This window comes from Rattus norvegicus, chromosome 3, assembly GCF_036323735.1.
Source record: "Rattus norvegicus strain BN/NHsdMcwi chromosome 3, GRCr8, whole genome shotgun sequence".
Taxonomy (NCBI): Eukaryota; Metazoa; Chordata; class Mammalia; order Rodentia; family Muridae; genus Rattus; species Rattus norvegicus.
Genome location: NC_086021.1, coordinates 26,865,833 through 26,878,628, shown reverse-complemented (window position 1 = coordinate 26,878,628; position 12,796 = coordinate 26,865,833). Strand labels below are relative to the sequence as shown.

General features: G+C 37.3%; 1 long non-coding RNA gene across 3 annotated transcripts in view; it reads right to left on the bottom strand.

Moving 5' to 3' along the window:
- LOC134486056 (uncharacterized) overlaps positions 1 to 3,070 on the bottom strand; it is a 176,293-nt gene extending 173,223 nt beyond the window's left edge. For 2 of the 3 annotated variants that reach the window (XR_010064729.1, XR_010064731.1), the window contains exon 1: positions 2,932 to 3,070. This is a non-coding gene — a long non-coding RNA (uncharacterized LOC134486056). Of the gene's footprint in view, positions 1 to 2,889 lie in introns of all 3 variants that reach the window. The other variant, XR_010064730.1, reaches the window with a different exon arrangement.
- Between the last annotated feature and the right edge of the window lie 9,726 nt (positions 3,071 to 12,796).

The window sequence follows — 12,796 nt, the reverse complement described above, 5'->3', positions numbered from 1 at the left end:
ACTTTAGAGATCTCTTTGTATGTATAAAAGACCAAGGGCAATGTATGGATCACTCTCTTCTTGGCAGTCACCTCTGATCCTGCCATTTGTCTGAAATGTTCATAAAAGTTCCAGAGAGTAAGAATTTTTTTTTATTTTTAAATATCTATTCTTCTTTCATATATTGCATCTTGACCACTTTTCCCTTCTTAGTTTTCTCCCAGTCCCTCCTTCTCACCTCCCCACTTCTTCAGATCCATTCCTCTTCTATTTCTCTTCAGAAAAGGGCAGCCTTCACAGGGATATCAAGGAAACATATCATATCAATTTGTAGTAAGAGTAGCCACATCCTATCACATTAAGGCTGGATGAGGCAATCCACTGGGAGGAAAATGTCCCCAAAGCAGGCAAAAGAGTCAAAGAGTTTACTTTTAGTGGTAGATCTTCTACAAGACCACCAAACTACACATCCATAACACATGTAGAGGACAGACCTAGGTCAGACCCATACAAGCTCCCCAATTGTTGGCTGTCTTTGTGAGGCCCTATGAGTACTGGTTAGTTGACAGTTGAATCTTTGGGTTTTCTTGTAGTATATTCAATCCCTCTGGCTACTACATTCTTTCTCATCTTCTTCAGGGTCCCCCAAGCTTTACCTAATACTTGGCTGTGGGTCTTTCTAGTGGCTCCCATCAATTGCTGGATGAAACCACTGTGATGACAATTATGCTAGGCTCTCATCTATAAAAATATAGTAGAGCATCATTAGGGATCATTTCATTGACTTATAATCATTATTATTATATTCTTCTTCTTATTATTATTATTATTTTGCCTGTGGTGTTTGGTTATAATCTACATCTTTGGGCTATCCAATCTCTGGTTACTGGCCTTCTAGAAACTCCAGACTGCTTCTTATATTCAGCAGAAATGAGGTACTATGGAACTTTAAAGTTTATCTTTCCCTTACCTCTGTATCCCAGTAACATGTCTTTGTTGGCCTCATTGAAGATTTCTGAGTTTAATTTCACTTTCAAAAAAAGTGTATGGGTGTTCCCCTCCCCACTCTCTCCACATTGCCACCCTCCCCCCAACAATCTAGTTCACTGGGGGTTCAGTCTTAGCAGGACCAAGGGCTTTCACTTACACTGGTGATCTTACTAGGATATTCATTGCTTCCTATGAGGTCAGAGTCCAGGGTCAGACCATGTATAGTCTTTAGGTAGTGGCTTAGTCCCTGGAAGCTCTGGTTGCTTGGCATTGTTATTCATAAGGGGTCTCGAGCCCCTTCAAGCTCTTCCAGTTCTTTCTCTGATTCCTTCAACGGGGGTCCTATTCTCAGTTCAGTGGTTTGCTGCTGGCATTCGCCTCTGTATTTGCTGTATTCTGGCTGTGTCTCTCAGGAGAGATCTACATCCGGCTCCTATCAGCCTGCACTTCTTTGCTTCATCCATCTTGTCTAATTGGGTGGCTGTATATGTAGGGGGAGGGGAACACCCATAAAGAAGGGGAGGAGGAGGGATTAGGGGGATGTTTGCCCGGAAACCGGGAAAGGGAATAACATTCGAAATGTAAATAAGAAATACTCAAGTTAATAAAAAAAAAGAATATTTTAAAGCAAATGTCAGCATTTTAAATCCATTCCTTCTGATTACAGAAAACGGAATTTTTTTAAAAAAAATAATTTTTCTCCCGTAAAGTAAGTCAATTGTATATTGTTAACTAGCTTTTTTCCCCCAACTAATTATCAAACAAATACATCAATAAATGTGAACATTTCTGGTGACCTCATTGCCAGAATTTCCTTTATACTTAGATTTTCAAAATCAGTTGTCATAAATACTACAGTTTTAAATATTTGGAATTATTTGTTATACCCAATAATTTATGCTTCCTTCTCTATGTCAATCCAAATATAATATAAGCTGGTAAAAAAAAAAGTGTATGATTTCTTTCCAAAACACAGAGTCAGTTTACAAGCAAATGCTATTGTATAAGTCAGGGATCTATAAAGGAACAATACCAAGAAAGTGACTACTCATTATGAGGATTTATTATGTTGGATTACACAATATTATCAATAAAATGTAACAATAGCTTTTCCATAGTTTTATAATTATTCATAATTAGATACTAAAAGCCTAAAAGCCTTGATACATTAAGTTTCTCCTGTGGGAAGAACTTCCTTTTAAAATAGGACTCCATAAAGCATACAAGGTACTTTTTAGTCCTGGATGCTATCGGATTCCAACAAGCCAAGAAGCATTTATCAAATCCTTATTGCGTGACAAACATTGTATTAATGTTGAGAAAACAAAGGATAAAATGGCAAACTATAACCTTATAGTCTTCAGTAAGCAACAGATACAATCAATTGTAATAAGTGTTATAAAAGCAGTATGTTCATAAAATAGATTCATTTTAATTATTGAAATAGAAATTCTGTTGTCAAAGACTCTTTAAAATAATAGGTATAAATTTTCACCAGAGAAATAGTTTTAGACGAGGACAGAGGGCCAGAAAAAGAAAGCAATTTTAAAGATCCATAGCAAGTAGCTAAATTTTTGCTGCAAGTTAAAGTCATAAAATAGAACTGGGAACAGTTTGACTCCCAAACCCGTTCCCAGTAAGCCCTTAAAGATCTAACCTGCTCACTCTTCCTAGCATTTTATCTGTATTTGTTGAGAGCTTTATGGACAATGATTTGTTATTTTTTCCCTTGGGTCTCCTAGGGGCCTACAGTATTCTGGCTACTTAAATGTAGAAATGCAAGCTGCTGCCTGGATCTTAGTTCTCTTCTTTGAATGGCAAAGAGCGAAGGAAAGGGTATACTTTTAGAGTTCTGTGTAAGCACAAACAGATCTGTATATCAGAAAAGAGTCATGGAGGCTGATGGAAAAATTATCTCACCAGAACAGCACTTAGATGGAGGCAGAAGCAGCAGAGTCTCACCTGGAAAGCTATCCATCAACGTCTGTCTCTGTCCTTCCTGTCTTCCAAGGAGAGTACAAACTCTGTTCCTCTGACTGAGAAACTCCTACACGGGTAGACTGCAGGAAATAAGAGATACGTGAGATACTGTAGAAGCGGCAGAAGAAACAGTCTGTACTCCCACGTTTTTTTTTTTTTTTTTTTTGCCTGTGGGAGGCCAAGGACTGAAGACTTCTAAGCAAGTGCTAAGAGAAAAAGGGAACAGACTTTTCACACATACAAACCCTCTAACACACAGCCTTAAGCACATATATATTCACATGTGTACAGGCATACACACATAGGAACAAATATATGCACTATAGAACACTAAACTCATATAGCATAGACTTATACCATGTACATTTCTACGTATACAGTTCCAACTACATAAGCATATGATGTACACTCACACCGTACATACATACATACGTACGTACATACATACATACATACATACATACATACAGTTTGTAAATCTTCATAAACATGCATACCTGCTCATAAGAATATCATATATTACTGTATCAATAATTTTTAATTTCATGTCTGTTGTAGATGATGCATTTCATAAATTCTTATATTTTTCCTTTGGTAAACATTGAGGTTTTCTTCTCTTTTATTTATTCTTTGAAGTTTTCATATTTTATGCAATGTAGCTTAATAATATGTATTTTCACTACCCCCTGCAATGCAGCCCCAGGACTTTCCATCACATATCAGTCCAGTTTCACGTCCTCCTTTTATGATTATTTCTTTGAACCCAGTGATTATAATTAGTGCAGCCCCTATGCACATGGGCATATGTCATCTACTAAGGCCTGTGAAACCCACCAATAGTCACACTCCTAAAGAAAAGTGACTCTCTCCATCTTTCCAACAATTATCAACTGCCAATGGATCCTTACCTAAGGATGTAAACTCAGGAATCCCTCCATACTGGGATTTTTAACTTACTTAATCTTATATATACCTTGAGTAGGTAACTATTACTGCTGTGAGTTAATGTGTGCAATAGGCATGTCGTGTCCAGAAGACAGCTTTCTTCAGCATGCTTTCTCATCTTCTGCAAATGCCATAGTCAGAAGAGTGCCAATTGAGTTAAGAAAGAAGTCCGGTTTGGAACCACTCAATACTCTGCGTTGCTTCAAACATCTAGAGTCTGGTAAGCTGCTAGATGGGAAAAGGCCTCAACTGTCTTAACATTGCTGGACGCTGCATATTACAATACAGATCTGCTAGGCAAGAAGTGACAACTGGTGCAATAGTGTCAAGACTAATTATGGGCTTAAATGAGCGGGGACCTGCTTCATGAGATTTTATGCCTGAGGATGTAAACATACTCAAAATCCTTGAATTGGGAATTCATAGGCACTAAGGGACTAACTTACAGATGCTATTTGTCTAAATGGTCATTAGGTCAAATTACCTTATTAGTACTTATATTTATTTTAGAGATTTGTTACCCTCCCAGCCTTGTCCAGAGAAATTTCTTACTGCAATAGTTAGTGGTAAACTCAGAGACATATTATTATTATTAAACCTGCTGAAAACATTTAAATATGCAACATTTAAAGTCCATCCTTCAGTGAGGTATGTGTGTCAACACTATTCCCCCAAGACTCAAGGGAAATTGCACAAGAGGAGGCAGAAAAAATTATTCTCATGGATCTCGGGAGCACAAAATCCTTGTAGCTACAGCATTAGGGAAACCAGAAATGTTAAACACACAGGGTTGGTCCTTCAATTAAGAGATGCATAACTTGCTTTATGCTCAAAAGACTATGAATTGAGGTGGCTAACAGCCTAGGTAACCCCTTCACTATCTGTAGGTAAATGCCATACCTAATTCTCCAAAGCTCCCACAAGAGGAAACAGAGGATAATTTATGCTGAGTCTGTTTAAAGTCAGGAGAGTTCCTGTGCCTATTAGGCACCAGTCTAGCCTGGAAGAGTCACTATGAACAAAGGTGACTGTAAACCTGATACTAAGGTAGTAAGACTCATGATCTGAAATGAACATTCTGTGGTGTGCAGAAATCATCCTACTAACCTAATTACTCTTTCATTACTCATACTTCTACTATATTACTTTTCTGTTTCTCCCAAATTGCCACTTCCTTTATAATATTACAGTTAGATGATATTTTATCATACTTTATTGAGAAAATAAAAACAACTGCTGAAAGGGAACCCCCACATAGAGCCTTCACCCTAGTTACAGGGTCTGTATATTCGCAGATCCTCAGCTTAGTCCACTGATATTCTACTGGGATCATGCCTATGAGTATCTCTTTAAGGTACGAAGTGCCATTCCTCTCACCAACTCAAATTGTCTCTACAATCTATGTCTCTATTCTCTCTTAATGTAGTTCATTTTCATTATCACATAAGCATGCTGAGTTTTCCTAATTTAAGAACTTGCCCCCATAGCCCAGCATGACTTTGAACCGTCTGTTACCACTGTGGATGCAGACTCTCATCCTCTGCTTGTTATTCACCAGACCAAAGCCACTTTCTACTCTAGTCCAGTTGTCACTGCTTGTAGGAAGTCCATCTTTTTTCTTTTTTCATCTTTATTAACTTGAGTATTTCTTATTTACATTTCAATTGTTATTCCCCTTCCCGGTTTCCTGGTCAACATCCCCCTATCCCCTGCCCTCCCCTTCTCTATGGGTGTTCCCCTCCCCATCCTTCCACCATTACCGCCCTCCCCCAACAATCATGGTCACCAGGAGTTCAGTCTTGGCAGGACCAATGGTTTTCCCTTCCACTGGTGCTCTTACTAGGCTATTCATTGCTACCTATGACGTTGGAGTCCAGGGTCAGGCCATGTATAGTCTTTGGGTAGTGGCTTAGTCCCTGGAAGCTCTGGTTGGTTGGTTCATATGGGGTCTCAAGCCCCTACATGCTCTTTTAGTCCTTTCTCTGATTCCTTCAATGGGGGTCACATTCTCAGTTTAGTGGTTTAATGATAGCATTCACCTATGTATTTGCCATATTCTGGATGTGTCTCTCAGGAGAGATCTACATCCGGTTCCTGTCAGCCTGCACTTCTTTGCTTCATCCATCTTGTCTAGTTTGGTGGCTGTATATGTGTGGGCCACATGTGGGGCAGGCTCTGAATGCGTGTTCCTTCTGCCTCTGTTCTAAACTTTGCCTCCCTATTCCCTCCAAAGGGTATTCTTGTTCCCCTTTTAAAGAAGGAGTGAAATATTTGCATTTTGGTCATCGTTCTTGAGTTTCAGGTGTTCTGTGCATCTAGGGTAATTTGAGCATTTGGGCTAATAGCCACTGATCAATGAGTGCATACCATGTGTGTTTTTCTGTGGTTGGGTTACCTCACTCAGGATGATATTTTCCAGTTCCATCCATTTCCCTATGAATTTCATAAAGTCATTGTTTTGGATAGCTGAGTAATATTCCATTGTGTAGATGTACCACATTTTCTGTATCCATTCCTCTGTTGAAGGGCATCTGGGTTCTTTCCAGCTTCGGGCTATTATAAATAAGGCTGCAATGAACATAGTGGAGCACATGTCTTTGTTAGATGTTGGGGCATCTTTTGGGTATATGCCCAAGAGAGTTGTAGCTTGGTCCACGGGTAGTTCAATGTCCAATTTTCTGAGGAACCTCTAGACTGATTTCCAGCATGGTTGTACCAGTCTGCAATCCCACCAACAATGGAGGAGTGTTCCTCTTTCTCCACATCCTCACCAGGATTTGCTGTCTCCTGAGTTTTTGATCTTAGCCATTCTCACTGGTGTGAAGTGAAATATCAGGGTTGTTTTGATTTGCATTTCCCTTATGACTAAAGATGTTGAACATTTCTTTAGGTATTGCTCAGCCATTTGGCATTCTTCAGCTGTGAATTCGTTGTTTAGCTCTGAACCCCATTTTTTAATAGGGTTATTTGTCTCCCTGCAGTCTAACTTCTTGAGTTCTTTGTATATTTGGGATATAAGGCCTCTATCAGTTGTAGGATTGGTAAAGATCTTTTCCCAATCGGTTGGTTGCCATTTTATCCTAACCACAGTGTCCTATGCCTTACAGAAGCTTTGCAGTTTTATGAGATCCCATTTGTCAATTCTTGATCTTAGAGCATAAGCCATTGGTGTTTTTTCCAGGAAATTTTCTCCAGTGCCCATGTGTTCGAGATGCTTCCCCACTTTTTCTTCTATTAGTTTGAGTGTATCTTGTTTGATGTGGAAGTCCTTGATCCACTTGGACTTAAGCTTAAGTACAGGGTGATAAGCATGGATCGATCTGCATTCTTCTACATGCTGACCTTCAGTTGAACCAGCACCATTTGCTGAAAAATACTATCTTTTTTCCATTGGATGGTTTTGGCTCCTTTGTCAAAAATCAAGTGAACATAGGTGTGTGGGTTCATTTCTGGGTCTTCAATTCTATTATATTGGTCTATCTGTCTGTCTCTGTACCAATACCATGCAGGTTTTATCACTATTGCTCTATAATACTGCTTGAGTTCAGAGATAGTGATTCCCCAGAAGTCCTTTTATTGTTGAGGATAGTTTTAGCTATCATGGATTTTTTGTTATTCCAGATGAATTTGTGTCAGCGCCTGCACCTGTTCAGGTGCCGGCAAATTTGCAAATTGTTCTGTCTAACTCTCTGAAGAATTGGATTGGTATTTTGATGGGGATTGCATTGAATCTGTAGATTGCTTTTGGTAAAATGGCCATTTTAACTATGTTAATCCTGCCAATCCATGAGCATTGGAGATATTTCCATCTTCTGAGGTCTTCTTCAATTTCTTTCTTCAGAGGCTTGAAGTTCTTATCATACAGCTCTTTTACTTGCTTGGTTAAAGTCACACCGAGGTATTTTATATTATTTGGGACTATTATGAAGGGTGTCATTTCCCTAATTTCTTCCTCGGCTTGCTTCTCTTTTGTATAGAGGAAGGCTACTGATTTATTTGAGTTAATTTTATACCCAGCCACTTTGCTGAAGGTGTTTATCAGGTTTAGTAGTTCTCTGGTGGAACTTTTGGGATCACTTAAATATACTGTCATATTATCTGCAAATAGTGATATTTTGACTTCTTATTTTCCAATCTGTATTCCCTTGTTCTCCTTTTGTTGTCTGATTGCTCTGGCTAGAACTTCAAGAACTATATTGAATAAGTAGGGAGAGAGTGGGCAGCCTTGTCTAGTCCCTGATTTTAGTGGGATTGCTTCAAGTTTCTCTCCATTTAGTTTAATGTTAGCTACTGGTTTTACTATGTTTCGATATGGTCCTTGAATGCCTATTCTTTCCAGGACTTTTATCATGAAGGGTGTTGAATTTCGTCAAATGCTTTTTCAGCATCTAATGAAATGATCAAGTAGTTTTTATCTTTCAGTTTGTTTATATAATGGATTACATTGATGGTTTTCTGCATATTAAGTAGGCCTAGGATGAAGACTACTTGATCATGGTGAATGATTGTTTTGATGTGTTCTTGGATTCGGTTTGCCAGAAGTTTATTGAGTATTTTTGTGTTGATATTCATAAGGAAAATTGGTCTGAAGTTCTCTTTCTTTGTTGTGTCTTTGTGTGGTTTGGGTCTCAGAATAATTGTGGCTTCATAGAAGGAATATGGTAGCACTCCATCTGTTTTAATTTTGTGGAATAGTTTGGAGAGTATTGGTATGAGGTCTTCTATTAAGGTCTGATAGCATTCTGCACTGAACCCATCTCCAGGTCCATCTTTGAAGCAAGACCCAGGCACACCTATGCTCCAGCTATCTTGGTAAGTCCAACTGACCTTACCCTCTGAAGCTTTCCTTATCTCCCTTACCCTTTTCCTCACAACAGATCACTGGAACATATTGCTGTTGTGCTACTACTGTGCCTTTCAGAACCTCCAAATTAAGGCTCACTTTCTGTTTCCATATCAGATACATAATGAAAGAAGTCCATACTCTGATTTCATCATACAAACATAATAAACGGTCAAGACAGCATATGTTCCCTAAGCCCCTAAGTCCACCAGGCCTGTAGAAATGTTGTTCGGCAATTATTCAGATATATACCAGAAAAGGAAAATAAGATAGTAAGTTTTAGAATCGTTAAAGATGAGTCATGATTTTTTATATAAATAATATTTTTCATGCAAATACACTAAATTCTCATTAGCTATTCATTAGTTGGTGGATATCTAGACTATTTTCATTCCTGGTAATGGTTAATACAGCTGCAGTGTGTATGAACTTTAGTATGTCTTTAGTAAGGTGCAGAATATTTTGGGTAAATGCCCAAGAGGATATAGCTGTATCATACAGTAGATTTATATCCACTTTTTTTTGAGAAAATTCTGAAGTGATTTCTATTGCGGTTTCAAAAGTTGCAATCATACCAGCAGTAAATAAGTGTTCTCCTTTAAGTATATCCAAGATTTAGGAAAATTTGTGAAAGAAAGTTGAAATGATTGTAAAAGCCAGAAGACCAGAAAGTCTGCTCTGAGATTTTATTTCCTGGAAATGTCAGGGAACCTACACACATCACACCTCAACAACATGGGTGCCTAAATAATGCTTGGAAAGGAGCAACAGACCTATTACCATGGGTCAGGGAACTCACTTGGAGTCTCATCCTAGAAAATAGCTACAGGTAACAAATGACGACCAAATTAAAAACAAGGGGATGAGATCCTATTAGTTATCAAATATATACATACATATAGTGAGTGTGTGTGTGTGTGTGTGTGTGTGTGTGTGTGTGTGTGTGTAAACAAACTAAGGGAAGCTTTGAATTTGGGAGATGCTGGAGGTGGGAGAAGAAAGAGAATATTATAATATAATCAAAATATACCTTTAAAAAAGGAAATAGGAGACACTGCTCTCAAGATTATGTCAATTTTTACAATTGTCTATAAAATCAAATTTATAAGGAGTTGGGTTGGTCATTTCTGGTTGTAAACTGGAATATACTTAGAATTAACTAAAACCCAACTGGCTATGTAAACTTGTGAGAAATTTTTCTTAAATTACTTTAAGTGAGAAGAAAGACATAACCTGAATCTGGATCTTTTGAAGTGGAAAAAATTCTCCTTAAATCTGGGCCACATCTGGTGGCAGTGTATATAAAAGACATTGAAGAAGGAGGCATGGACTTTTGCCTGCATGCCTTCACTGTCACTGACAATCATGCAATATCACCCAAGATTAGTAATAGACTAAACATCCTTAGGGAAAAAAATCCTTAAATATTGCATAACTGACAATGTGATAATAAATAGAAGTTTTCCAAATTTCAGAATTTCTTTCATAGTGTTCCTAGAAGTGAGACTTTAATTTCTTGACCTCTCTGTATTATGTACCTGTCTGCTCCAAGTAGTTTTAGATTGTCTCTGTTTAGTGCTTTTATTTTTAGGTTTTTAAGAAAAGGTGTCACTCTGTAACCCAGGAGGGTCTTAAACTTATTGGATAGCCCAGACTGTCTTCGATTCCTGGTACTCTTCCTATTTCAATGACCAAATTGCTAGGATTGGAGGTATGTGCCAACACAAAGATTGTTTTTTACTTTTTACTTCGAAGTAAGCAGGACATTCCATTACAAAACTGAGTACTTCAGCTTCAGGTCAGCTGCATAAAAGCTTTTCTGCTTTTCTCCATAGCAGCCATCCTGCTTTGATAGACAGCAGAAATAGAGAAAAATTTTTTAAGATGTTTTCTGTTTTGTTGCCTATAGCATACATTTGAAATGGTTTGTCTCCTCCATCTCTTAATAAAAAAAATAGAATGAAAGTTAAAATTTGCCCATAAAACACCCTTTCTTACCAACTTAGACCTATCAGAGGGAGTGTGACTGTAGTCCCAGTTATGTTTTCTTCTTGTGCCAAAGTCTGAGTTTATCTTGGTAAGAGATCAGCATCACTTCTTACCCCTTTAAGCCAACTTTAACCCAGTGGGACTTGTTAAATTAAAGCAAGTATGTTCACAATTCCAAACCTCATTTCATGCATAATTAGCAATGCACATGAAACTCTATCAGATACAAAAACTAGTTGATAAGGTTCAGTTCATTTATGGTTGTTGTGGATCCACATCAGAACAAGGGACCCTTTAAAGAGAAGAATATGATGCTTTCATTTGCATAAAGACAATTAAACTCTTTCAGAAGAAATTTTCCCATATATAAAAAGTGAAAATATAGCACTTTGGTGACAAAGACATCTGTTACTTAAGCAGATGCTGTCCTCTAAACCCACTCAGGCAGCCACCCTCTCAAACTAAACTGTGATGTGTGAATAGAGAAATGCAGTGGGGGTTGGAGGATAAGAAATATTTTATTTTTACATCCTGGCATAATTGTGATTTAGTTAACCTTTGAATACTTTTACTTTAGTGAAACCTCTTCCTTTATCTCTGAGTACTTATTTTTTTCAAATTTAATTGCCATAATCTACAAGTCTACTGCTTTCTTCTGACATTCAGCATAACTTTAGTCTATCAGAGCACTAGATAGATTTGGCTTTTCATATGTTTGTTATCTTTGGGAATTTACAGAGTATGGTTATTGCCCTGTTAACAGAAACAAGAGTTGGTTTTAGCTTTTATCATATATAGTGCAAAAAGTTGTTCCTTGATTGATGTTTTTCATTGATTCATCACTTCCTTCACCAGAAACTGATAAATAGGCTCAAAAGTTAGACTTAGATTTCCAAATCAGCACTTTATGAACGGCATTACCTAAAACTATCGTACTGCTTCAAACAGCACAGATGTGGATGCTTTTCTTTGAACTAAGAGTAAGCTTTTCATTCACATGATAACTTTGAAACTGCTAAGGTATCAAACTGGTATCATGGATATTGTACAAGAGGAGAAATAACTCATAAAGAAGACTTTGTGAATAATAATCTGAAAGCTAGCATATTTTTTTAACCAAGAAAATGGATTTGGTGCAGTGCTTACTTACAAGCTTTCTACCTATCAGGAAGCTAAGATAGATATTGAAAGTGCATTTACAATGAATGATGCATTAATCTACCATCTAACAGTACATTGGTAAGGTCAAATTGGTTAAAAACAATAACAAATAATGTGAAAATTTCAAGGTAAAAGAATAAAAAGAGTTATTTCAGAGACTAAAAACAATTTATAATATTTTTACTTAATATCTCAATGTCTCGGTGTTCTCTGAACTCTTAATTCATTTCCACAGAGTATGACAAGAGTAGAGTGGGAAGTGCAACTATACTGAAAGGCAATTGAAACAGTTGCAATAGGAAGATGTGGTTAATCACAACATCTCTAAAATGTCAATTCTTGGCTTTCTTCAAGAGTAGAACCACCCTGTGCTAGTTTGTGGCATTTCCAGGCCACAGAATACATTAAAGCTCCTGAACAATCATGTGAAAACACAATGTTTTGTTTGATTAATCATTGTCTTACATGGGCCTGCATTTTGTCAAGTGACTGACAGTGGGAGAAACTTGGAAATAGTGTAAAGATTGTCCTTCCACTGATAGCATCTTCACTGTGATTAAAGAGAAAATAATTTGAGATTGTGAGGAGAATCTTAGTTATTTCCTCAAAATTATTTTTGATATTTTATTCTTTGTAAATCAAACCCTACCTAATATGTCATACTCAAAGGTGGTTATTTTCATTTAATAGTTTCTTAAGCTTAATTGTAGAATATTGATACATTTTTATGCTTAGAGCGTAGGATGAACAATTTTTTTTAGTAGTATGAAACTTCCTTTGTCTGCCATATACTGGTATACCCTATCCAATGTAAAAAGTGCTATCATCCAACAGAAAGTCACCTGAATTGATTAGCTGAGGCTGATGATAGTTTCAATATGAGCCAAATTAACTCATGATTCACCTTCT